This window comes from Trachypithecus francoisi, unplaced genomic scaffold (assembly GCF_009764315.1).
Source record: "Trachypithecus francoisi isolate TF-2019V2 unplaced genomic scaffold, Tfra_2.0 Lachesis_group1, whole genome shotgun sequence".
In the NCBI taxonomy this organism is placed as follows: domain Eukaryota; kingdom Metazoa; phylum Chordata; class Mammalia; order Primates; family Cercopithecidae; genus Trachypithecus; species Trachypithecus francoisi.
This window is the reverse complement of record NW_022681454.1, coordinates 80,005,401-80,031,602: the sequence shown is the minus strand read 5'-3', so window position 1 is coordinate 80,031,602 and position 26,202 is coordinate 80,005,401. Positions and strand designations below refer to the sequence as shown.

Genomic DNA, 26,202 nt, shown 5'->3' with positions numbered 1-26,202 from the left:
CTGGTGTATAAGAATGCTTGTGATTTTTGCACATTAATTTTGTATCCTGAGACTTTGCTGAAGTTGCTTATCAGCTTAAGGAGATTTTGGGCTGAGACGATGGGGTTTTCTAAATATACAATCATGTCATCTGCAAACAGGGACAATTTGACTTCTTCTTTTCCTAACTGGATACCCTTGATTTCTTTCTTTTGCCTGATTGCCCTAGCCAGAACTTCCAACACTATGTTGAATAGGAGTGGTGAGAGAGGGCATCCCTGTCTTGTGCCAGTTTTCAAAGGGAATTTTTCCAGTTTTTGCCCATTCAGTATGATATTAGCTGTGGGTTTGTCATAAATAGCTCTTATTATTTTGAGGTACGTTCCATCAATACCGAATTTATTGAGTGTTTTTAGCATGAAGGGCTGTTGAATTTTGTCAAAAGCCTTTTCTACATCTATTGAGATAATCATGTGGTTCTTGTCTTTGGTTCTGTTTATATGCTGCATTACGTTATTGATTTGCGAATGTTGAACCAGCCTTGCATCCCAGGGATAAAGCCCACTTGATCATGTGGATAAGCTTTTTGATGTGCTGCTGAATCCGGTTTGCCAGTATTTTATTGAGAATTTTTGCATCAATGTTCATCAGGGATATGGGTCTAAAATTCTCTTTTTTTGTTGTGTCTCTGCCAGGCTTTGGTATCAGGATGATGTTGGCCTCATAAAATGAGTTAGGGAGGATTCCCTCTTTTTCTATTGATTGGAATAGTTTCAGAAGGAATGGTACCAGCTCCTCCTTGTACCTCTGGTAGAATTCAGCTGTGAATCCATCTGGTCCTGGACTTTTTTTGGTGGGTAGGCTATTAATTGTTGCCTCAATTTCAGAGCCTGCTATTGGTCTATCAGGGATTCAACTTCTTCCTGGTTAGTCTTGGGAGAGTGTAAGTGTCCAGGAAATTATCCATTTCTTCTAGATTTTCTAGTTCATTTGCGTAGAGGCGTTTATAGTATTCTCTGATGGTTGTTTGTATTTCTGTGGGGTCAGTGGTGATATCCTCTTTATCATTTTTTATTGCATCTATTTGATTCCTCTCTCTTTTCTTCTTTATTAGTCTTGCTAGCGGATCTGTCAATTTTGTTGATCTTTTCAAAAAACCAACTCTTGGATTCATTGATTTTTTGGAGGGTTTTTTGTGTCTCTATCTCCTTCAGTTCTGCTCTGATCTTAGTTATTTCTTGCCTTCTGCTAGCTTTTGAATGTGTTTGCTCTTGCCTCTCTAGTTCTTTTAATTGTGATGTTAGAGTGTCAATTTTAGATCTTTCCTGCTTTCTCTTGTGGGCATTTAGTGCTATAAATTTCCCTCTACACACTGCTTTAAATGTGTCCCAGAGATTCTGGTATGTTGTATCTTTGTTCTCATTGGTTTCAAAGAACATCTTATTTCTGCTTTCATTTCATTATGTACCCAGTAGTCATTCAGGAGCAGGTTGTTCAGTTTCCATGTAGTTGAGCCGTTTTGAGTGAGTTTCTGAGTCCTGAGTTCTAGTTTGATTGCACTGTGGTCTACGAGACAGTTTGTTATAATTTCTGTTCTTTGACATTTGCTGAGGAGTGCTTTACTTCCAATTATGTGGTCAATTTTGGAATAAGTGCGATGTGGTGCTGAGAAGAATGTATATTCTGTTGATTTGGGGTGGAGAGTTCTATAGATGTCTATTAGGTCCGCTTGGTGCAGAGATGAGTTCAATTCCTGGATATCCTTGTTAACTTTCTGCCTCGTGGATCTGTCTAATGTTGACAGTGGAGTGTTGAAGTTTCCCATTATTATTGTATGGGAGTCTAAGTCTCTTTGTAAGTCTCTAAGGACTTGCTTTATGAATCTGGGTGCTCCTGTATTGGGTGCATATATATTTAGGAGAGTTAGCTCTTCCTGTTGAATTGATCCCTTTACCATTATGTAATGGCTTTCTTTGTCTCTTTTGATCTTTAATGGTTTAAAGTCTGTTTTATCAGAGACTAGGATTGCAACCCCTGCTTTTTTTTGTTCTCCATTTGCTTGGTAGATCTTCCTCCATCCCTTTATTTTGAGCCGTATGTCTCTGCATGTGAGATGGGTCTCCTGAATACAGCAGACTGATGGGTTTTGACTCTTTATCCAGTTTGCCAGTCTGTGTCTTTTAATTGGAGCATTTAGTCCATTAACATTTAAGGTTAATATTGTTATGTGTGAACTTGATCCTGTCATTATGATATTAACTGGTTATTTTGCTCGTTAGTTGATGCAGTTTCTTCCTAGCCTCGATGGTCTTTACATTTTGGCATGTTTTTGCAATGGCTGGTACCGGTTGTTCCTTTCATGTTTAGGGCTTCCTTCAGGGTCTCTTGTAAGGCAGGCCTGGTGGTGACAAAATCTCTAAGCATTTGCTTATCTGTAAAGGATTTTATTTCTCCTTCACTGATGAAGCTTAGTTTGGCTGGATATGAATTCTCGGTTGAAAATTCTTTTCTTTAAGAACGTTGAATATTGGCCCCCACTCTCTTCTGGCTTGTAGAGTTTCTGCCGAGAGATCTGCTGTTAGTCTGATGGGCTTCCCTTTGTGGGTAACCCGACCTTTCTCTCTGGCTGCCCTTAAGATTTTTTCCTTCATTTCAACTTTGGTGAATCTGGCAATTATGTGTCTTGGAGTAGCTCTTCTGGAGGAGTATCTTTGTGGCGTTCTCTGTATTTCCTGAATTTGAATGTTGGCCTGCCCTACTACGTTGGGGAAGTTCTCCTGGATGATATCCTGAAGAGTGTTTTCCAACTTGGTTCCATTTTCCCCCTCACTTTCAGGCACCCCAATCAGACGTAGATTTGGTCTTTTTACATAATCCCATACTTCTTGCAGGCTTTGTTCATTTCTTTTTCTTCTTTTTTCTTTTGGTTTCTCTTCTCGCTTCATTTCATTCATTTGATCCTCAATCGCTGATACTCTTTCTTCCAGTTGATTGAGTCGGTTACTGAAGCTTGTGCATTTGTCACGTATTTCTCGTGTCATGGTTTTCATCTCTGTCATTTCGTTTATGATCTTCTCTGCATTAATTAGTCTAGCTGTCAATTCTTCCACTCTTCTTTCAAGATTTTTAGTTTCTTTGCGCTGGGTACGTAATTCCTCCTTTAGCTCTGAGAAGTTTGATGGACTGAAGCCTTCTTCTCTCATCTCGTCAAAGTCATTCTCTGACCAGCTTTGATCCGTTGCTGGCGATGGGCTGCGCTCCTTTGCAGGAGGAGATGCGCTCTTATTTTTTGAATTTCCAGCTTTTCTGCCCTGCTTCTTCCCCATCTTTGTGGTTTTATCTGTCTCTGGTCTTTGATGATGGTGACGTACTAATGGGGTTTTGGTATAGGTGTCCTTCCTGTTTGATAGTTTTCCTTCTGACAGTCAGAAGGACTGTCTGTTGGTCTGTTGGAGATTGCTTGAGGTCCACTCCAGACCCTGTTTGCCTGGGTATCAGCAGCAGAGGTTGCCGACGATAGAATATTGCTGAACAGCAAGTGTACCTGTCTGATTCTTCCTTTGGAAGCTTCCTCTCAGGGGTGTACTCCACCCTGTGAGGTGTGGGGTGTCAGACTGCCCCTAGTGGGGGATGTCTCCCAGCTAGGCTACTCAGGGGTCAGGGACCCACCTGAGCAGGCAGTCTTTCCATTCTCAGATCTCAACCTCCGCGTTGGGAGATCCACAGCTCTCCCCAAAGCTGCCAGACAGAGTTGTTTGCGTCTGCACCGGCCCCCGCTGCTTCCCCTATTGCGATGGTGTTTTCTAAATATACAATCATGTCATCTGTAGACAGAGACAATTTGACTTCCTCTCTTCCTAACTGAATACACTTTATTTCTTCTCTTGCCTGATTACCCTGGCCAGAACTTCCAATACTACGTTGAACAGGAGTGGTGAGACAGGGCATACTTGGCTTGTGCTGGTTTTCAAAGGAAATGCTTCCAGTTTCTGCCTATTCAGTATGATATTGGCTGTGGGTTTGTCATCAATAACTCTTATTATTTTGAGAAACGTTCCATCAATACCTAGTTTATTGAAAGTTTTTATCATGAAGTGCTGCTGAATTTTGTCGAAGGCATTTTCTTCATCTATTGAGATGATCATGTAGCTTTTTTCATTGGTTCTGTTCATGTGATGGATTATGTTTATTCATTTGCATATGTTGAACTAGCCTTGCATTCCTCGGATGAAGCTGACTTGATCATGGTGGAAAAGCTTTTGGATGTGGTACTGGATTCAGTTTCCCAGTATTTTACTGAGGATTTTCACATCAATGTTCATCAGGAATATTGGTTTAAAATTTGTTGTATCTCTGCCAGGTTTTGGTATCAGGATGATGCTGGCCTCATAAAATGAGTTGGGGAGGATTCCCTCTTTTTTTATTGATTGCAATAGTTTCAGAAGGAATGGTACCAGCTCTTCTTTGTACCTCTGGTAGAAGTCGGCTGTGAATCTGTCTGGTCCTGGACTTTTTTTAGTTGGTAGGCTATTAATTGCTGACTCAATTTCAGGACTTGTTATTGGTCTATTCAGGGATTCTACTTCTTCCTGGTTTAGTCTTGGAAGTAGGTATGTTTCCAGGAACATATCCATTTCTTCTAGATTTTCTAGTTTATTTATTTGCATAGGGGTGTTTATAGTGTTATCCAATGGCAGTTTGTATTTCTGTGGGATCGGTGGTGATATCTCCTTTATCATTTTTTATTGCATCAATTTGATTCTTCTCTCTTTTCTTCTTTGTTAGTCTGGCTGGCGGTCTATCTGTTTTGTTAATGTTTTTAAAAACCCAGCTCCTGGATTCATTGATTTTTTTGAAGGGTTTTTCTTGTCTCTATCTCCTTCAGTTCTGCTCTGATCTTAGTTATTTCTTGCCTTCTGCTACATTTTTAATTTGTTAGCTGCTGCTTCTCCAGTTCTTTTGAATGTGATGTTAGGGTGTCGATTTTAGATCTTTCCTGCTTTCTCTTGTGGGCATTTAGTGCTATAAATTTCCCTCTACACACTGCTTTAAATGTGTTCCAGAGATTCTGGTACATTGTATCTTTGCTCTCATTGGTTTCAAAGAACATCATTATTTCTGCCTTTATTTCCTTATTTACCCAGCAGTCGTTCAGGAGGAGGTTGTTCAATTTCCATGTAGTTGTGTGGTCATAAGCGAGTTTCTTAATCCTGAGTTCCAATTTGATCATACTGTTGTCTGAGAGACTGTTTCTTATTATTTCTGTTCTTTTGCATTTTTTGAGGAATGTTTTACTTCCAATTATATGGTCAATTTTAGAACAAGTGTGATGTAGTGCTAAGAAGAAAGTATACTCTGTTGATTTGGGGTGGAGAGTTCTGTAGATGTCTATTAGGTCCACTTGGTCCAGAGCTGATTTCAACTCCAGAATATCCTTGTTAATTTTCTGTCTTGTTGATCTGTGTAACATTGAAAGTGGCATGTTAAAGTTTCCCACTATTATTGTCTGGGAGTCTAAGTCTCTTTGTAGGTCTCTAAGAACTTGCTTTATGAATCTGGGTGCTCCTGTATTGAATATATATATATTTAGGATAGTTAGCTCTTCCTGTTGCATTGATCCCTCTACCATTATGCAATGCCCTTCTTTGTCTCTTTTGATCATTGTTGGTTTAAAGTCTGTTTTTTTCAGAGAACAGAATTGCAACGTCTGATTTTTTTGTTTTCCAATTGCTTGGTAAATATTCCTCTATCCCATTATTTTGAGCCTATGTGTGTTTTTGCATGTGAGATGGGTCTCCTGAATACTGCACACCAATGGGTCCTGACTCTTTATCCAATTTGCCAGTCTATGTTTTTTAATTGGGGCACTTAGCCCATTTACATTTAAGGTTAACATTGTTATGTGTGAAACTGATCCTACCATTATGATGCTAGCTGGTTATTTTGCCCATTACTGGATGCAGTTCCTTCAAAACGTCGATGGTCTTTACAATTTGGCATGTTTTTATGGTGGATGTTGCCAGTTGATCCTTTCCATGTTTAGTGTTTCCTTCAGGAGCTCTTGTAAGGCAGGCCTGTTGGTAACAAAATCTGTGAGCATTTCCTTCTCTGTAAAGAATTTTATTTCTCCTTCTCTTATGAAGCATTTTTGGCTGGATATGAAATTCTGGGTTGAAAAGAAGGGGGAGCGCCAAGATGGCCGAATAGGAACAGCTCCAGCCTCCAGCTTCCAGTCTGAGCGACACAGAAGATGGCTGATTCCTGCATTTCCAATTGAGGTACCAGGTTCATCTCACTGGGACATGTCAGACAGTCGGTGCAGGACACTGGGTGCAGCCCAGTGAGCAAGAGCCAAAGCAGGGCGAAATATCGCCTCACCTGGGAAGCACAAGGGGGAAGGGAATTCCTTTTCCTAGCCAAGGGAAACCATGACAGACAACACCTGGAAAACCGGGTCACTCTCACCCTAATACTGAGCTTTACCAAGGGTCTTAGCAAACGGCACACCAGGAGATTATATCCCCCACCTGGCTCAGAGGGTCCCATGCTCATGGAGCCTCCCTCATTGCTAGCACAGCAGTCTGAGATCTAACTGCAAGGATCAAGTTCATACATAACAATATTAACTTTAAATGTAAATAGGCTAAATGCTGAAATTAAAAGACACGGACTGGCAAATTGGATAACGAGTCAAGACCCATCAGTGTGCTATATTCAGGAGACCCATCTCACATGCAGAGACACACAGAGGCTCAAAATAAAGGGATGGAGGAAGATCTACCAAGCAAATGGAAAACAAAAAAAGCAGGGGTTGCAATCCTAGTCTCTGATAAAATAGACTTTAAACCAACAAAGATCAAAAGAGACAAAGAAGGCAATTACATAATAGTAAAGGCATTGATTCAACAAAAAGAGCTAACTATCCTAAATACATATCCACCCAATACAGGAGCACCCAGATTCATAAAGCAAGTCCTTAGAGACCTGCAAAGAGACTTAGACTCCCACACAATAATATTGGGAGACTTTAACACCCTGCTGTCAACATTAGACAGATCGAGACAGAAAGTTAACAAGAATATCCAGGAATTGAACTCAACTCTGCACCAAGTGGTCCTAATAGGTATCTATAGAACTCTCCACCCCAAATCAACAGAATATACATTTTTCTCAGCACCACATCGCACTTATTCCAAAATTGACCATACACTTGGAAGTAAAGCACTCCTCAGCAAATATAAAAGAACAGAAATTATAACAAACTGTCTCGTAGACCACAGTGCAATCAAACTAGAACTCAGGATTAAGAAACTCAATCAACACTGCTCAACTACATGGAAACTGAACAACCTGCTCCTGAATGACTACTGGGTACATAATGAAATAAAGGCAGAAATAAGGATGTTCTTCGAAACCAATGAGAACAAAGATATAACATGCCAGAATCTCTAGAACACATTTAAAGCAGTGTGTAGAGGGAAATTTACAGCACTAAGTGCCCACAAGACAAAGCAGGAAAGATCTAAAATTGACACCCTCACATCACAATTAAAAGAACTAGAGAAGCAAGAGCAAACACATTCAAAAGCTAGCAGAAGGCAAGAAATAACTAAGATTAGAGCAGAACTGAAGGAGACAGAGACACAAAAACCTCTTTAAAAAATCAATGAATCCAGAAGCTGGTTTTTTGAAAAGCTCAACAAAATTGATAGACCGCTAGCAAGACTAGTAAAGAAGAAAAGAGAGAGGAATCAAATAGATGCAATAAAAAATGATAAAGGGGATATCACCACCGACCCCACAGAAATACAAACTACCATCAGATAATACTATAAACACCTCTACACAAATAAATTAGAAAACCTAGAAGAAATCGGTAAATTCTTGGACACATATACTCTCCGAAGACTAAACCAGGAAGAAGTTGAATCCCTGAACAGACCAATAGCAGGCTCTGAAATTTAGGCAATAATTAATAGCCTACCAACCAAAAAAAGTCCAGGACCAGACGGATTCACACATGAATTCTACCAGAGGTACAAGGAGGAGCTGGTACCACAACATTATCCTGATACAAAAGCCTGGCAGAGACACAACCAAAAAAGAGAATTTTAGACCAATATCCCTAATGAACATCGATGCAAAAATCCTCAATAAAATACTGGCAAACCGAATCCAGCAGCACATTAAAAAGCTCATCCACCATAATCAAGTGGGCTACATCCCTGGGATGCAAGCCTAGTTCAACATTCGCAAATCAATAAACGTAATCCAGCATATATAAACAGAACCAAAGACAAGAACCACATGATTATCTCAATAGATGCAGAAAAAAAAGGCCTTTGACAAAATTCAACAGCCCTTCATGCTAAAAACTCTCAATAAATTCGGCATTGATGGAACACATTTCAAAATAATAAGAGCTATTTATGACAAACCCACAGCCAATATCATACTGAATGGGCAAAAACTGGAAAAATTCCCTTTGAAAACTGGCACAAGACAGGGATGCCCTCTCTCACCACTCCTATTCAACATAGTGTTGGAAGTTCTGGCCACGGCAATCAGGCAAGAGAAAGAAATCAAGGGTATTCAATTAGGAAAAGAAGAAGTCAAATTGTCCCTGTTTGCAGATGACATGATTGTATATTTAGAAAACCCCATGGTCTCAGCCCAAAATTTCCTCAAGCTGATAAGCAACTTCAGCAAAGTCTCAGGATACAAAATCAATGTGCAAAAATCGTAGGCATTCTTATACACCAATAACAGACAAACAGAGAGCCAAATCATGAATGAACTCCCATTCACAATTGCTTCCAAGAGAATAAAATACCTAGGAATCCAACTTACAAGGGATGTGAAGGACCTCTTCAAGGAGAACTACAAACCACTACTCAATGAAATAAAAGAGGACACAAACAAATGGTAGAACATTCCATGCTCATGGATAGGAAGAATCAACATCGTGAAAATGGCCCTACTGCCCAAGGTAATTTATAGATTCAATGCCATCCCCATCAAGCTACCAATGACTTTCTTCACAGAATTGGAAAAAACCACTTTAAAATTCATATGGAACCAAAAAAGAGCCCACATTGCCAAGACAATCCTAAGCAAAAAGAACAAAGCTGGAGGCATCACGTTACCTGACTTCAAACTATACTACAAGGCTACAGTAACCAAAACAGCATGGTACTGGTAACAAAACAGAGATATAGACCAATGGAACAGAACAGAGGCCTCAGAAATAACACCACACATCTACAACCATCTGATCTTTGACAAATCTGACAAAAACAAGAAATGGGGAAAGGATTCCCTGTTTAATAAATGGTGCTGGGAAAACTGGCTAGCCACAAGTAGAAAGTTGAAACTGGATCCCTTCCTTACTCCTTATATGAAAATTAATTCAAGATGGATTAGAGACTTAAATGCTAGACCTAAAGCCATAAAAACACTAGAAGAAAACCTAGGTAATACCATTCAGGACATAGGCATGGACAAGAACTTCATGTCTAAAACACCAAAAGCAATAGCAACAAAAGCCAGAAATGACAAATAGGATCTAATTAAACTAAAGAGCTTCTGCACAGCAAAAGAAGATACCATCAGAGTGAACAGGCAACCTACAGAATGGGAGAAAATTTTTGCAATCTACTCATCTGACAAAGGACTGACATCCAGAACCTACAAAGAACTCAAACAAATTTACAAGAAAAAAACAAACAACCCCATCAAAAAGTGGGCAAAGGATATGAACAGACACTTCTAAAAGAAGACATTTATGCAGCCAACAGACACATGCAAAAATGCTCATTATCACTCGCCATCAGAGAAATGCAAATCAAAACCACAATGAGATACCATCTCATACCAGTTAGAATGGCGATCATTAAAAAGTCAGGAAACGCGAGCGACACAGAAGACCGGTGATTTCTGCATTTTCAACTGAGGTACTGGGGTCATCTCTCTAGGGAGTGCCGGACAATCGGTGCTGGTCAGCTGCTGCAGCCTGACCAGCGTGAGCTGAAGCAGGGCGAGGCATCGCCTCACCTGGAAGCGCAAGGGGGAAGGAAATCCCTTTTCCTAGCCAGGGGAACTGAGACACACACCACCTGGAAAATCGGGTAACTCCCACCCCAATACTGCGCTTTAAGGAAACAGGCACACCAGGAGAATATATCCCACACCTGGCCGGGAGGTTCCCACGCCCACGGAGCCTCCCTCACTGCTAACACAGCCGTCTGCGGCGATCTATCCGCAAGGCAGCAGCGAGGCTGGGGGAGGGGCGCCCGCCATTGCTGAGGCTTAAGTAGGTAAACAAAGCCGCTGGGAAGCTCGAACTGGGTGGAGCTCACAGCAGCTCAAGGAAGCCTGCCTGTCTCTGTAGACTCTACCTCTGCGGACAGCGCACAGCTGCAGTCCATTAGGGGAAAGAGCGGGTGCCGCTGCAGACGTGAACGACTCTGTCTGACAGCTTTGGGGAGAGCCGTGGATCTCCTAACGCGGAGGTTGAGATCCGAGAACGGACAGACTGCCTGCTCAGGTGGGTCCCTGACCCCTGAGTAGCCTAGCTGGGAGACATCCCCCACTAGGGGCAGTCTGACACCCCACACCTCACAGGGTGGCGTCACCCCTGAGAGGAAACTTCCAAAGAAAGAATCAGACAGGTACACTCGCTGTTCAGCAATATTCTATCTTCGGCAACCTCTGCTGCTGATACCCAGGCAAACAGGGTCTGGAGTGGACCTCAAGCAATCTCTAACAGACCAACAGACAGTCCTTCTGACTGTCAGACGGAAAACTATCAAACAGGAAGGACACCTATACCAAAACCCCATCAGTACATCACCATCATCAAAGACCAGAGACAGATAAAACCACAAAGATGGGGAAGAAGCAGGGCAGAAAAGCTGGAAATTCAAAAAATAAGAGCGCATCTCCCCCTGCAAAGGAGCGCAGCCCATCGCCAGCAACGGATCAAAGCTGGTCAGAGAATGACTTTGACGAGATGAGAGAAGAAGGCTTCAGTCCATCAAACTTCTCAGAGCTAAAGGAGGAATTACGTACCCAGCGCAAAGAAACTAAAAATCTTGAAAAAAAAGTGGAAGAATTGACAGCTAGACTAATTAATGCAGAGAAGATCATAAACGAAATGACAGAGATGAAAACCATGACACGAGAAATACGTGACAAATGCACAAGCTTCGGTAACCGACTCGATCAACTGGAAGAAAGAGTATCAGCGATTGAGGATCAATGAATGAAATGAAGCGAGAAGAGAAACCAAAAGAAAAAAGAAGAAAAAGAAATGAACAAAGCCTGCAAGAAGTATGGGATTATGTAAAAAGACCAAATCTACGTCTGATTGGGGTGCCTGAAAGTGAGGGGGAAAATGGAACCAAGTTGGAAAACACCCTTCAGGATATCATCCAGGAGAACTTCCCCAACCTAGTAGGGCAGGCCAACATTCAAATTCAGGAAATACAGAGAACGCCACAAAGATACTCCTCCAGAAGAGCAACTCCAAGACACATAATTGCCAGATTCACCAAAGTTGAAATGAAGGAAAAAATCTTAAGGGCAGCCAGAGAGAAAGGTCGGGTTACCCACAAAGGAAGCCCATCAGAACAACAGCAGACCTCTCGGCAGAAACTCTACAAGCCAGAAGAGAGTGGGGGCCAATATTCAACGTTCTTAAAGAAAAGAATTTTCAACCGAGAATTTCATATCCAGCCAAACTAAGCTTCATCAGTGAAGGAGAAATAAAATCCTTTACAGATAAGCAAATGCTTAGAGATTTTGTCACCACCAGGCCTGCCTTACAAGAGACCCTGAAGGAAGCCCTAAACATGGAAAGGAACAACCGGTACCAGCCATTGCAAAAACATGCCAAAATGTAAAGACCATCGAGGCTAGGAAGAAACTGCATCAACTAACGAGCAAAATAACCAGTTAATATCATAATGACAGGATCAAGTTCACACATAACAATATTAACCTTAAATGTCAATGGACTAAATGCTCCAATTAAAAGACACAGACTGGCAAACTGGATAAAGAATCAAGACCCATCAGTCTGCTGTATTCAGGAGACCCATCTCACATGCAGAGACATACATAGGCTCAAAATAAAGGGATGGAGGAAGATCTACCAAGCAAATGGAGAACAAAAAAAAGCAGGGGTTGCAATCCTAGTCTCTGATAAAACAGACTTTAAACCATCAAAGATCAAAAGAGACAAAGAAGGCCATTACATAATGGTAAAGGGATCAATTCAACAGGAAGAGCTAACTCTCCTAAATATCTATGCACCCAATACAGGAGCACCCAGATTCATAAAGCAAGTCCTTAGAGACCTACAAAGAGACTTAGACTCCCATACAATAATAATGGGAGACTTCAACACTCCACTGTCAACATTAGACAGATCAACGAGACAGAAAGTTAACAAGGATATCCAGGAATTGAACTCATCTCTGCACCAAGCGGATCTAATAGACATCTATAGAACTCTCCACCCCAAATCAACAGAATATACATTCTTCTCAGCACCACATCACACTTATTCCAAAATTGACCACATAATTGGAAGTAAAGCACTCCTCAGCAAATGTACAAGAACAGAAATTATAACAAACTGTCTCTCAGACCACAGTGCAATCAAACTAGAACTCAGGACTAAGAAACTCAATCAAAACCGCTCAACTACATGGAAACTGAACAACCTGCTCCTGAATGACTACTGGGTACATAACGAAATGAAAGCAGAAATAAAGATGTTCTTTGAAACCAAAGAGAACAAAGATACAACATACCAGAATCTCTGGGACACATTTAAAGCAGTGTGTAGAGGGAAATTTATAGCACTAAATGCCCACAAGAGAAAGCAGGAGAGATCTAAAATTCACACTCTAACATCACAATTAAAAGAACTAGAGAGGCAAGAGCAAACACATTCAAAAGCTAGCGGAAGGCAAGAAATAACTAAGATCAGAGCAGAACTGAAGGAGATAGAGACACAAAAAAGCCTCCAAAAAATCAATGAATCCAGGAGTTGGTTTTTTGAAAAGATCAACAAAATTGACAGACCGCTAGCTAGACTAATAAAGAAGAAAAGAGAGAGAAATCAAATAGACGCATTAAAAAATGATAAAGGGGATATCACCACCGACCCCACAGAAATACAAACAACCATCAGAGAATACTATAAATGCCTCTACGCAAATCAACTAGAAAATCTAGAAGAAATGGATAATTTCCTGGACACTTACACTCTCCCAAGACTAAACCAGGAAGAAGTTGAATCCCTGAATAGACCAATAGCAGGCTCTGAAATTGAGGCAACAATTAATAGCCTACCCACCAAAAAAAGTCCAGGACCAGATGGATTCACAGCTGAATTCTACCAGAGGTACAAGGAGGAGCTGGTACCATTCCTTCTGAAACTATTTCAATCAATAGAAAAAGAGGGAATCCTCCCTAACTCTTTTTATGAGGCCAACATCATCCTGATACCAAAGCCTGGCAGAGATACAACAAAAAAAGAGAATTTTAGACCAATATCCCTGATGAACATCGATGCAAAAATCCTCAATAAAATACTGGCAAACCGGATTCAGCAGCACATCAAAAAGCTTATCCACCATGATCAAGTGGGCTTCATCCCTGGGATGCAAGGCTGGTTCAACATTCGCAAATCAATAAACGTAATCCAGCATATAAACAGAACCAAAGACAAGAACCACATAATTATCTCAATAGATGCAGAAAAGGCTTTTGACAAAATTCAACAGCCCTTTATGCTAAAAACGCTCAATAAATTTGGTATTGATGGAACGTACCTCAAAATAATAAGAGCTATTTATGACAAACCCACAGCTAATATCATACTGAATGGGCAAAAACTGGAAAAATTCCCTTTGAAAACTGGCACAAGACAGGGATGCCCTCTCTCACCACTCCTATTCAACATAGTCTTGCAAGTTCTGGCTAGGGCAATCAGGCAAGAGAAAGAAATCAAGGGTATCCAGTTAGGAAAAGAAGAAGTCAAATTGTCCCTGTTTGCAGATGACATGATTGTATATTTAGAAAACCCCATTGTCTCAGCCCAAAATCTCCTTAAGCTGATAAGCAACTTCAGCAAAGTCTCAGGATACAAAATTAATGTGCAAAAATCACAAGCATTCTTATACACCAGTAACAGACAAGCAGAGAGCCAAATCAGGAATGAACTTCCATTCACAATTGCTTCAAAGAGAATAAAATACCTAGGAATCCAGCTTACAAAGGATGTAAAGGACCTCTTCAAGGAGAACTACAAACCACTGCTCAGTGAAATCAAAGAGGACACAATCAAATGGAAGAACATACCATGCTCATGGATAGGAAGAATCAATATCGTGAAAATGGCCATACTGCCCAAGGTGATTTATAGATTCAATACCATCCCCATCGAGCTACCAATGACTTTCTTCACAGAATTGGAAAAAACGGCTTTAAAGTTCATATGGAACCAAAAAAGAGCCCGCATTGCCAAGACAATCCTAAGTCAAAAGGACAAAGCTGGAGGCGTCACGCTACCTGACTTCAAACTATACTACAAGGCTACAGTAACCAAAACAGCATGGTACTGGTACCAAAACAGAGATATAGACCAATGGAACAGAACAGAGTCCTCAGAAATAATACCACACATCTACAGCTATCTGATCTTTGACAAACCTGAGAGAAACAAGAAATGGGGAAAGGATTCCCTATTTAATAAATGGTGCTGGGAAAATTGGCTAGCCATAAGTAGAAAGCTGAAACTGGATCCTTTCCTTACCCCTTATACGAAAATTAATTCAAGATGGATTAGAGACTTAAATGTTAGACCTAATACCATAAAAACCCTAGAAGAAAATCTAGGTAGTACCATTCAGGACATAGGCATGGGCAAGGACTTCATGTCTAAAACACCAAAAGCAACGGCAGCAAAAGCAAAAATTGACACATGGGATCTAATTAAACTAAAGAGCTTTTGCACAGCAAAAGAAACTACCATCAGAGTGAACAGGCAACCTACAGAATGGGAAAAAATTTTTGCAACCTACTCATCTGACAAAGGGCTAATATCCAGAATCTACAAAGAACTCAAACAAATATACAAGAAAAAAACAAACAATCCCATCAAAAAGTGGGGAAAGGATATGAACAGACATTTCTCAAAAGAAGACATCCATACAGCCAACAGACACATGAAAAAATGCTCATCATCACTCGCCATCAGAGAAATGCAAATCAAAACCACAATGAGATACCATCTCACACCAGTTAGAACGGCAATCATTAAGAAGTCAGGAAACAACAGGTGTTGGAGAGGATGTGGAGAAATAGGAACACTTTTACACTGTTGGTGGGATTGTAAACTAGTTCAACCATTATGGAAAACAGTATGGCGATTCCTCAAGGATCTAGAACTAGATGTACCATATGACCCAGCCATCCCACTACTGGGTATATACCCAAAGGATTATAAATTACTCTACTACAAAGACACATGCACACGTATGTTTATTGCGGCACTATTCACAATAGCAAAGACTTGGAATCAACCCAAATGTCCATCTGTGACAGACTGGATTAAGAAAATGTGGCACATATACACCATGGAATACTATGCAGCCATCAAAAAGGATGAGTTTGCGTCCTTTGTAGGGACATGGATGCAGCTGGAAACCATCATTCTTAGCAAACTATCACAAGAAGAGAAAACCAAACACCGCATGTTCTCACTCATAGGTGGGAACTGAACAATGAGATCACTTGGACTCGGGAAGGGGAACATCACACACTGGGGCCTATCATGGGGAGGGGGGAGGAGGGAGGGATTGCATTGGGGAGTTATACATGATATAAACGTCATGCACATGTACCCTAGAACTTAAAGTATAATAAAAATAAAATAAAATAAAATAAAATAAAATAAAATAAAATAAAATAATAATAATAATAATAAAAAAAAAAAAAAAAAAAAAGTCAGGAAACAACAGGTGCCGGAGGGGATGTGGAGAAATAGGAACGCTTTTACACTGTTGGTGGGACTGTAAACTAGTTCAACCATTGTGGAAGACAGTGTGGCGATTCCTCAAGGATCTAGAACTAGAAATACCATTTGACCCAGCCATCCCATTACTGGGTATATACCCAAAGGATTATAAATCATGCTGCTATAAAGACACATGCACACATATGTTTATTGCGGCACTATTCACAATAGCAAAGACTTGGAACCAACCCAAATATCCATCAATGACAGAGTGGATTAAGAAAATGTGGCACATATAAACCATGGAATACTGTGCAGTCATAAAAAAGGATGAGCTCGTGTCCTTTGTAGGGACATGGATGCAGCTGAAAACCATCATTCTTAGCAAACTGTCTCAAGAACAGAAAACCAAACACCGAATGTTCTCACTCATAGGTGGGAATTGAACAATGAGATCACTTGGACACAGGAAGGGGAACATCACACACCGGGGCCTGTTGTGGGGTGGGGGGAGATATACCTAATGTAAATGACGAGTTAATGGGTGCAGCACACCAACATGGCACATGTATACATATGTAAGAAACCTGCACGTTGTGCACATGTACCCTAGAACATAAAGTATAATTTTTATAAAAAGAAAATAAAAGAGAATTTTGAATAAAAAAAAGAAATTCCGGGTTGAAAATTCTTTTCTTTAAGTATGTTAAATATTGGCCCCTACTCTCTTCTAGCTTTTAGGGATTCTGCTGAGAGATCCACCGTTAGTCTGATGGGCTTCCCTTTGTGGGTAACCTGACCCTTCTGTCTGGCTGCCCTTAACAATTTTTCCTTCATTTCAACCTCGGTGAATCTGATGATTTTGTGTCTTGGGGTTTCTCTTCTCAAGGAGTATCTTTGTGGTGTTCTCTGTATTTCCTGAATTTGAATGTTGGCCTATCTTCCTAGATTGGGGAAATTCTCCTGGATAATATCCGAAGAGTGTTTTCCAACTTGGTTCCGTTCTCTCCGTCACCTTCAGATACACCAATCAAATGTAGTTTTGGTCTTTTCACATAGTCCTGTATTCCTCAGAGGCCTTGTTTATTTCTTTTCATTCTCTTCTCTCTAATCTTGTCTTCACTGTTGATTTCATTAAGTTGATCTTCAATCTCTGATATCCTTTCTTCTGCTTGATCGATTCAGCTATTGATACTTGTGTATGTTTCTTGAAGTTCTTATGCTGTGTTTTTCAGCTCCATGAGGTCGTTTATGTTCTTCTCTAAACTGGGTATTCTAGTTAGCAATTCCTCTAACCTTTTTTCAAGGTTCTTAGCTTTCTTGCATTGGGTTAGAACATGCTTCTTTAGTTCGCAGGAGTTTGTTATTACTCACCTTCTGAAGCCTACTTCTGTCAATTTGTCAAACTCATTGTCCATCCAGTTTTGTTCCCTTGCTAACAAGGATTTGTGATCCTTTGGGGGAGAAGAGATGTTCTCGTTTTGGGAATTTTCAGGCTTTTTGCGCTGGTTTCTCTCCATCTTCATGGATTTACCTACTGTTGGTCTTTGAAGTTGGTGACCTTCAGCTGGGGTCTTTGAACGGACGTCCTTTTTGTTGATGTTGATACTATTCCCTTCTGTTTGTTAGTGTTCCTTCTAACAGTCAGGAACCATGTCTGATTCCCTGCTTTTCACTCCCTCAGCAGGCTGAATTAATTGCTGCAGGTCTGCTTAAAGTCTGTCCATGTTGTGGCAAATGGCAGGATTTCCTTTTTAAAGGCTGAATAATATTTCATTACATATTAATCCATTATATATATATGTATTTTTTGAATTTTTTTTATTTTTTCAAAAAATCGTTGTGAAGGCCAATGGCAGAGAGTCTTTTCCCTATGTTCTCTTCCAAGAGTGTTATGGTTTCACATCTTACATTTTGGTTTTTTGAGTTTATTTTTGTGTATGGCGTAAGATAAGGGTCCAATTTCATTCCTTGTATGTGGATATCCAATTTTCCCAGCAGCATTTATTGAGACTATTCTTTCCCATTGTGTCATCTTGATGCCCTTGTCAAATATTTTATGTATAGGATCTACTACATAATAAGCACACATACTATCTTTTAAATACAAAATACCAGTTGTTTCGTATGAAGTCAGACATAAGACATGTGCAAAGATGTAAAATAATGCCACACTTTTAACTTCTTTATTTTGTTTTAGAAAATATCGTTTAGTTTTTTTGTAAAAATGTTACTTTTGTTAACATATAACAGGTTTATTATTATCTCAATATGAAATAATAAATATTTTCAAATACCCCTTGCTTTCTTTTCTAATGTCTTGTTTTCTCTCTATCCATCTATCCATTCACTATCTCACATGTATCAATGGATGTAATCCATATAAACAAAAATTATTGAGGAACTCCTTGGGTTTTTAAGACTGTAAACGGGTTCTAAGACCAAGAAGTTTGAGAACTGATGTTCTAAATCAGTGTTACTCTCGGATTCCACAGGAGAGTGATAGAAAAGCAATTCATTAAAGAAATATGTAACAAATACCAACTGACACTATTAATTCAAGAATTTATTTATTAATTCCATAAACATTTATTGGGTATATAGTAAGTTCAAGTTCCTGTGTTAGGTGCAAAGAATACTAAGAAGCATAGGTAAGAGTTCTCAGCCCCAACTACTCTGAGTCTGGTGGTAATTGCTGTGATATAATAATAGTACAAACAAAGAGATGAGAGCTATGATAGAGAAAATGTTGGGAGAGAACTGGAAAGCCCAGGATACTGAATGATAGGAAATGGGCTTTTATGTATTTATTTATTTTGGAGTGGAGAGCAGAAGTAGAATAAGGCTCTAACATTGGTGGCAATCATTAAGTAGCATCTATGTGCAAGGCACAACAGGAGATACAAAGATATCTATATCCTTCTAGGAAACTAGAAGTAACAGAAGGCATAAAACAATTATCAGAAAGAGGGAGAGATCAGAAGAGCAGAGTGATATGAAGACAAAGGGAAAAGAACCCAAGAAAGAAGACGTGATCAGATGCTAGAGAGACATCAAAAGGAACAATAAGTATCAGAAAGGAAATTTGTAAATAGAAATAATAATTATTAATTATTAACTCAATGAAAACTATTTCTGCCTCTTTCTATTGAAAATAGAAATACTCATTGTCTCTCTGTTACTCACCCATACTCATCAGGCAATCCATTCATTCAAACTGCAAGCACTAAGCCACCCACCATGTACCAAGCCAATGGTCAATGAAGGACATGACATGTACACTGTCTAGCATGGTTTTTGATCCACATAAACTTAACTATATCACATCATTGTAAGTGCTAAAAAGGCATTCAGAAAAAGAGCTGTGTGTCCTTAGAAGCCAGAGCAATTAATTCAGCGTGCTGAGGGAGTGAAAAGCAGGGAATCAGATGTGGTTCCACAGAGAAAGTGACATCTGTATTTAGTCATGAAGAATCAGATGGGTTTTGACAGGAATGATGTGCATTTTTGTGTGCGAATGAGTGTATTGTAAAGTGATGGGTTATATTAGTAAAGGTCTTGGCAGGAAAAAGATGGCATGCCAACTGCATCCGGGCAGGAAGAAGCCAGGCAAACAATATCCTAACTATACTTTCCTCTCACCCTCTAAATCTCCTGCCTATGCCTCTCATAGGCCAAACTCAAATGAGAGGCACAGTCCATGAAGGTCAGTCTCCAGAGGCACAGATATAGAGGGGTGGAGCGTGATCTGGAGGAACAACCAAATGACAGTATTTCAGACAGACAACAAAGACCTGGATCTGCAAAAGTTCATGTCGGCAAATAGGTAATAGAGAGGGAAAGCAATGAGAATAGGTGAGTGAAGCATGAGACTAGAAGGCAGAACCATCTTTATAAATAGCATGCTTAGACATTCGGATACTATCCTGAGGCAATGGGGACCCACCAAAGGGTTTTAAACAGGGGCATGGCATGATCATATCTGAGCTTGTAGCTCTGTAGATGCTACCTCCCCCAATCCCTAGTTGTTTGATTCCTTTCTCTAAAGAGAGGCCTGATAATAGAAGTCAGACAGATCCAGCTTTGTATTCTGGCTTACTTGCTATGTAACCCATCAGTCAGGACCCAGTCAGAAGACATTAAACACACCAGTGACATGAACAGAGAAAACTTAACATACAGAACTGTTAACTGGGTAATTGAATGGATAAAAAGAGAGCTCCAAGGTACCAGGGAAGTAGCAACTACATGGAAGTAGCTACCACCACCAGTGTGGACGAAACAGAAGCAGGAGATTGAAATTATTAAAACTTACAAACGTAGGGACTGAAATACAAACCTCTGACAATGGAGCACTACTTGGCTGGGGTGGTACCTCTGAGGAGAGGGTGCCCTGAAGTGGTTCTTCAGGTGTTAGAAGAACTACACACTGGATTCAGCTGCTACCACAGGAAAAACTTGCCACTGCTGTGGTGAAGGAATATATTGTTGGCAAGACACTCACAAGCAGAAAGAAAGTCCACAGAAAGCAGAAAGGAAGAAGGCTGCTTCTTCCCCTCTAGGCTTGCAATTTCCCTCTAGTTCCACTTATTAGCATAGCCTGACAGGGATCCAGCTGGGCAAGCTGAAGTGTAGTCTGAAAGTCCCAGCCCCAGCATCACGAAGTGGGAGTTTAGATCTGAGAGGCGGAATTTAACAATTGGCACAGTAATCCTGGAAAAGAAACCTCACCTTTGTGGTCTCAGTTTTCCTTGTCTGTGAAATGGGAGTTTTAAAAAATTACCAAATTTATACTATTGGGAGCATTAAATGAAACAAACTATGCAAATCTTCTGTTATAGTACCTGAAACAAAGTAGCTATTCAATAAAAGTTAATTCCATTCCCCATTCTCCAAATTGTGGTATCAACTAACATATGAAAACAAAGATGTGTGTGAGTAAACAATCAGTATACGTCTCTTATGAGGCAGTCAGATGTTCTCATCTTTTATAAGTGACCATATATCACATGGTATGTTAGTCTTACTAGGTTTTAACTTATCCTTTTTGCAAAGTTGGGCAATCTCCCCATCTGCCCACCCATTTCTCACTCTTTCTCCCCGCCTCTCTCTCTCTCTCTCTCTTCTCTCTCTCTCTCTCTCACACACACACACACACACACATAACAAAGAGATTTGCATGCACACATGTTCTTCTTAATTTCAGAGAAAATTTTTCCCGTGAAGGAAAAAAAAAATATAAACGTGATCAAAACACAGCTGTTATTCAGCCAGAACTGGATGAACTCAAGTATCAAAAACAGGAAGTAGAACATTTCAATGCTTTTTTTAAAAACACATATCAAATAAAATTTTAAAGTATTTTGATGTATTGCTGTTTTTCAAAGTCAATACTGCTAAATGTTGAAATTCAGAAATGAAAGTAAGTGTGGCATTGGTGGAAAACAAAAATCACAAATCTTATCTGGGGCTTTATTAAGAGAAGCAAAGGCCAGGCACAGTGGCTCACGCCTATAATCCCAGCACTTTCGGAGGCCGAGGTGGGCGGATCATGAGTTCGAGAACAGCCTGGCCAACATGGTGAAACCCTATCTAAATAAAAACACAAAAATTAGGCGGGCATTGTGGCATGGGCCTGTAATCCCAGCTACTCGGAAGGCTGAGACAGGAGAATCGCTTGAACCCAGGAGCCGGAGGTTGCAGTGAGCTGAGATCATGCCACTGCACTCCAGTCTGGGCGACAGAGCAAGACTCATCTCACAAAAAAAAAAAAAAAAAAAAGAAGCAAGTGAAGTGTTCAAAACAGGGGAAAAACAAGACAACATCTTTGATGAGTTCTGGAATTCACATTTTAGGAGGGATGTTAACAAACTAGAGCTCTGCCAGTGACTTAAAACTAGAAGTAAAAGGTGGGAAAGGCTTGTCTTTTCCCAAATGGTTAAAAGAACTCATCATATTTAATTTGGAAAAGAGACAATGGTGGTGAGTTTATAGGACTGACACTAAGATGTCCCAGAACTAGGAGAGCAATTAAGAAGTATCACACTGTAATGGATCAGATTATCATCTATAAATGTAACTCTAGAGATTTTTTCCATAACAGTGTGACCACAGAGGATTAGGAATCCCAAATACAGTCAAGGGGATGTTAGTGGTGCAGGGAGGAGTCAAGGAGGAATGAACAGAGGCAGGAAAGAGGGAACGCAATGGAATTATAACGAGGCCGAACATGGAAAAACTATTTAGAATTCTGTTTAAAAAAAGATAGGTTTATCAGAAGGGAGATATTTAGCATGAAGCCTAGAAAAAGATGAGTGAAGTGGAAAGAATGAATGAGTACATTTCCGAGAAAGAAAGGGGAAATCATCTAACTTGATCTGTTTGCTTTGCTTTCACTCTCACCAAACAACCTTCTTATAATTTAGTTTCCCGTGTAGATTTTCCCACAGAGACTGTAACTATAGCTTACTCATTCCAGTTTGTTTGATAGTCATAACTTTACTCTACTCAGAGCTTTTATTCTCCTTTAAAATTCCAGAAAATAGCTATTTCCCCCATTTTATGAACAAAGGAATTGAAGTTTAGCTAATAAGTGGCAGAACTGTGATTCACCCTCAGATATAATTGACTTTGTACTCCATCACAATCAGAAGAGGCTAAAGTCACAGAAAACACAGAGATACATATAAGAAAGTGGCAAAATCTAGTAGTGAATACTGCAAAGAAGTCAAGAAGGATGGTGACTGGCAAAAATGTACTTACATTTAGTGGTCCGGGAGACTTTCCAGTAAAAAAGTGTCATGAGCCAGACTACACTACATTAGTAAGAAAATAATAAAGAAACAGAGGCATCAAGTATAGAACACTCTTTCAAGAACTCTGGCTACAAAGAAAAGACAGTATCATAAAGATATCTGTTTCACTTCAGCTCTAATATAATAGAATACTTCTGCCACCCATTAAACATTGGTGAATATGTCCACTTTGTGGAGAACTATAGGACAAATATATGAAGTTCCTCAATCACAATCATATTCCAGTGAAAGATTCTCCGTAAAATGTACCAGAGTTTGAGATGGACATCATCTACTCATTTCTTCTGTGAGTAGCCATTTTAGACTTAAACAAATGGATTTCTTATGGTCTGTTTGTTTTGTTACTTTCAGAGTACATTTTTCATTATGGAAGCCAGTGGGAAAAATACAATTCCATTTCAGTGTTTTAAAAGTCACTTTTCTGGAACATATCTATTTAGTTAACTGACAATTTAATAACAAGCTCTCAGAAAGATGACATGTTTATATGTGCAATGATAAAATGAATTTTTTTCTGTCTTTTAGCAATTAAACATTTTTCCTTTAAGTGGATGATGTTTATTTCTCTTGGTGCTCATAGTGTTTTAACATGAATTTACCTTGTACTGAGAAATTTTATATTTAAAATCTGAGGTTTCAATCATGGGATCCCTCCCCATAAATTTAAATACAAGAGAATCCTGAGTCTATAATTAAAATCTGTTTAACATCTCAAAAATACTAGAAGCCTTTATCACAGTCAGAAAAATTTATACTTCAGTAGAAACTACAGCAAAGATGGGAGAATTGTGCATAGTTTAAAATATATTTTATAGTTTTAAACACTATATGATAAGCTATATGATAGGCAGTTTTCAAAAGTCAATGTTTTATTATGTTTACAAGTTCTAGTTTTTTCCTTACTGTTCATAGTTATGAATCTGTTTATATATGAAAATGAGACACAAGAAATTCTGGCTAGGGATATGAAGCAAAAATGGGCAACCATACTGTGCTATCTGTTACTAAAGAGCAGTTAGTACATGGATAGAGTATGCTTTGAATCAATCTTTTTGGTCCTTCTTACAACAGAAGTTTTTTAACAATCCTCTGTTTTTTCCCTTCTTTCTTCCTCCCACTCCCACCCCAACCCCTATCTAGAGCTGTGGGATTAAGCAAACAATTCTATCTTTTTAAAAAATCTTTTTTTGGTTGACAGAAAACTTAAACATTTAAATGTGAATTCCTTATGGGATTACCTGGCCTTTTTAAAAATTTCTGGCTCTGATTATTTTTCAAAGATACAGCCCTTTAGAAAAGTAGTTTGTTGCTCTTTCAAGAGTCCTGAATTGAGCAATAAAAATTGATTTATGCTCTATAATAGTATCATAATGTTGTATCCCTGAAACACAATATAAATTAACCTTAACATCAAGACCCTTTGTGCATTCCTACTTTCCTTGATTCACATTTTTTTTTTTTTTTCTCTGTTGCCAGGCTAGAGTGCAGTGGTGCAATCTCAGCTTACTGCAACCTCTGCCTTCCAGGTTGCCAGGCTAGAGTGCAGTGGTGCAATCTCAGCTTACTGCAACCTCTGCCTTCCAGGTTGCCAGGCTAGAGTGCAGTGGTGCAATCTCAGCTTACTGCAACCTCTGCCTTCCAGGTTGCCAGGCTAGAGTGCAGTGGTGCAATCTCAGCTTACTGCAACCTCTGCCTTCCAGGTTGCCAGGCTAGAGTGCAGTGGTGCAATTTCAGCTTACTGCAACCTCTGCCTTCCAGGTTCAAGTGATTCTCCTGTCTCAGCCTCCTGAGTAGCTAGGACTAAGCGCCACCATTCCCAGCTAATTTTTGTATTTTTAGTAGAGACAGGGTTTCATCATGTTGGCCAGGATGGTCTCAATCTCTTGACCTCGTGATCTGCCCGCCTTGGCATCCCAAAGTGCTGGGATTACAGGCGTGAGCCACCGCGTCCAGTCAATTCACAATATTAATTAGTTCTTGTTTCAACATACTTAAGAATAAGACACTCAGTAAGGTAAATAAGTAAGGTAAACACACTTGCTACTAATGTGTACCTAGGGCTATGGAAAGGAAAGGAGAGAGAGGGATGGGAGATGGAGGGAGAGAAGGAAGGAAAAAACGAGGAAGAAAAGAAAGAGAATTAATAGTCAAATGCCAGGATGTCTCAGTGTAGCAACTTTGAGACCCACTCTAAGGGTGAGGGGCCAGGCTAGGGCATGTCTGTCTGCTAAATTGTTTTTAGTATAATAGTTCATTTATTAATTCAAAACTATTAAAAGAGCTCTCACCCTTTAAAACCACTTCTGGCATTGGGTGTATGAATTAGAATGATTTTATAAATAAAGTGCAATTATGTGGCATCAAAATTCTTGGACTTGAATTCCAGTCCTACCACTTATCCGATATATATATAGCCTTGGGCAACTTATTTTTCTCTGTTTCAGTTTCCTTATCTGAAAAATGAGATACTAATAGTATATGCCTCATAGAATTACTCTAAGAATGAAATAAGATAACACATGTAAAGAGTCCAAAGACCTAGCACACTGTAAGTTCTTAATAATGGTTAGTTATTTCACTTTTCTTATCATCATTATATTCCTTGAAGCCATCAAATATAGTCACCTAATGCACCAAAAGTCACATTTTTTTCATGTTATAACCCTGTAACATTTTTCTTCCTAGATTCATCCATATTCTGCTACTTTCAAATTTTGTTCTATTTCAACTTAGTTTGATTTTTGCCTTCATGTGTAATCAAGAACTTGGGCTATGAATCTCAGCAAAGAAAAATGTTCCCATCCAGTAAAATGTACTAATATTTACTGAATACCTAAGAACAGATTATAAGAGAGAAATCTTATTTTTAAAAGAGAAAAATAAAATTTTGCAAGCTTCCAGAAACAAATTCTACCTATTAACCAGATTCAATATCCGTATTTAAGTATTTCTGTATCAATAAAATTATTAATATTTCTTAAAACAAAAAAATGAAAAGCCAAATTTTTTTCTAAAATCAACACATTTGTTCTGTGGTTCTCTGACTTTTTGATCAAAAGAATAAAGGCCACTTAAAACTTAAATTCCATTGCAATCATATTCATCTAATACCAAAGACAAAGGTGGATGTGAAAAAAAGTGAGAAATAGAAAAGTTAGGTATGTAATCCCTGGTGAAGAAGAAATAACACTGATGTGACTTGACAATTAGCACTCCAAGGGTGAGGGACTAGGCCAGACCATGTCTGTCTGCTCAATTGTCTTCTCAGTACCATTTCATTCACTAATTCAAAAGTAATAAGAGAACTTTTACCCACCATAAGTAGGGGAATAGGGGAAGAATGGGGAAAAAAGGGAGTGGGGTAGAATAGAATTAAGG

The 26,202-nt window shown here is 39.4% G+C and overlaps 1 protein-coding gene across 2 annotated transcripts in view; it reads right to left on the bottom strand.

Annotated features, from left to right (window-relative positions):
* SCFD2 (sec1 family domain containing 2) overlaps positions 1-26,202 on the bottom strand; it is a 562,438-nt gene that overhangs the window by 454,330 nt on the left and 81,906 nt on the right. The gene's annotated exons all lie outside the window — the stretch shown is intronic.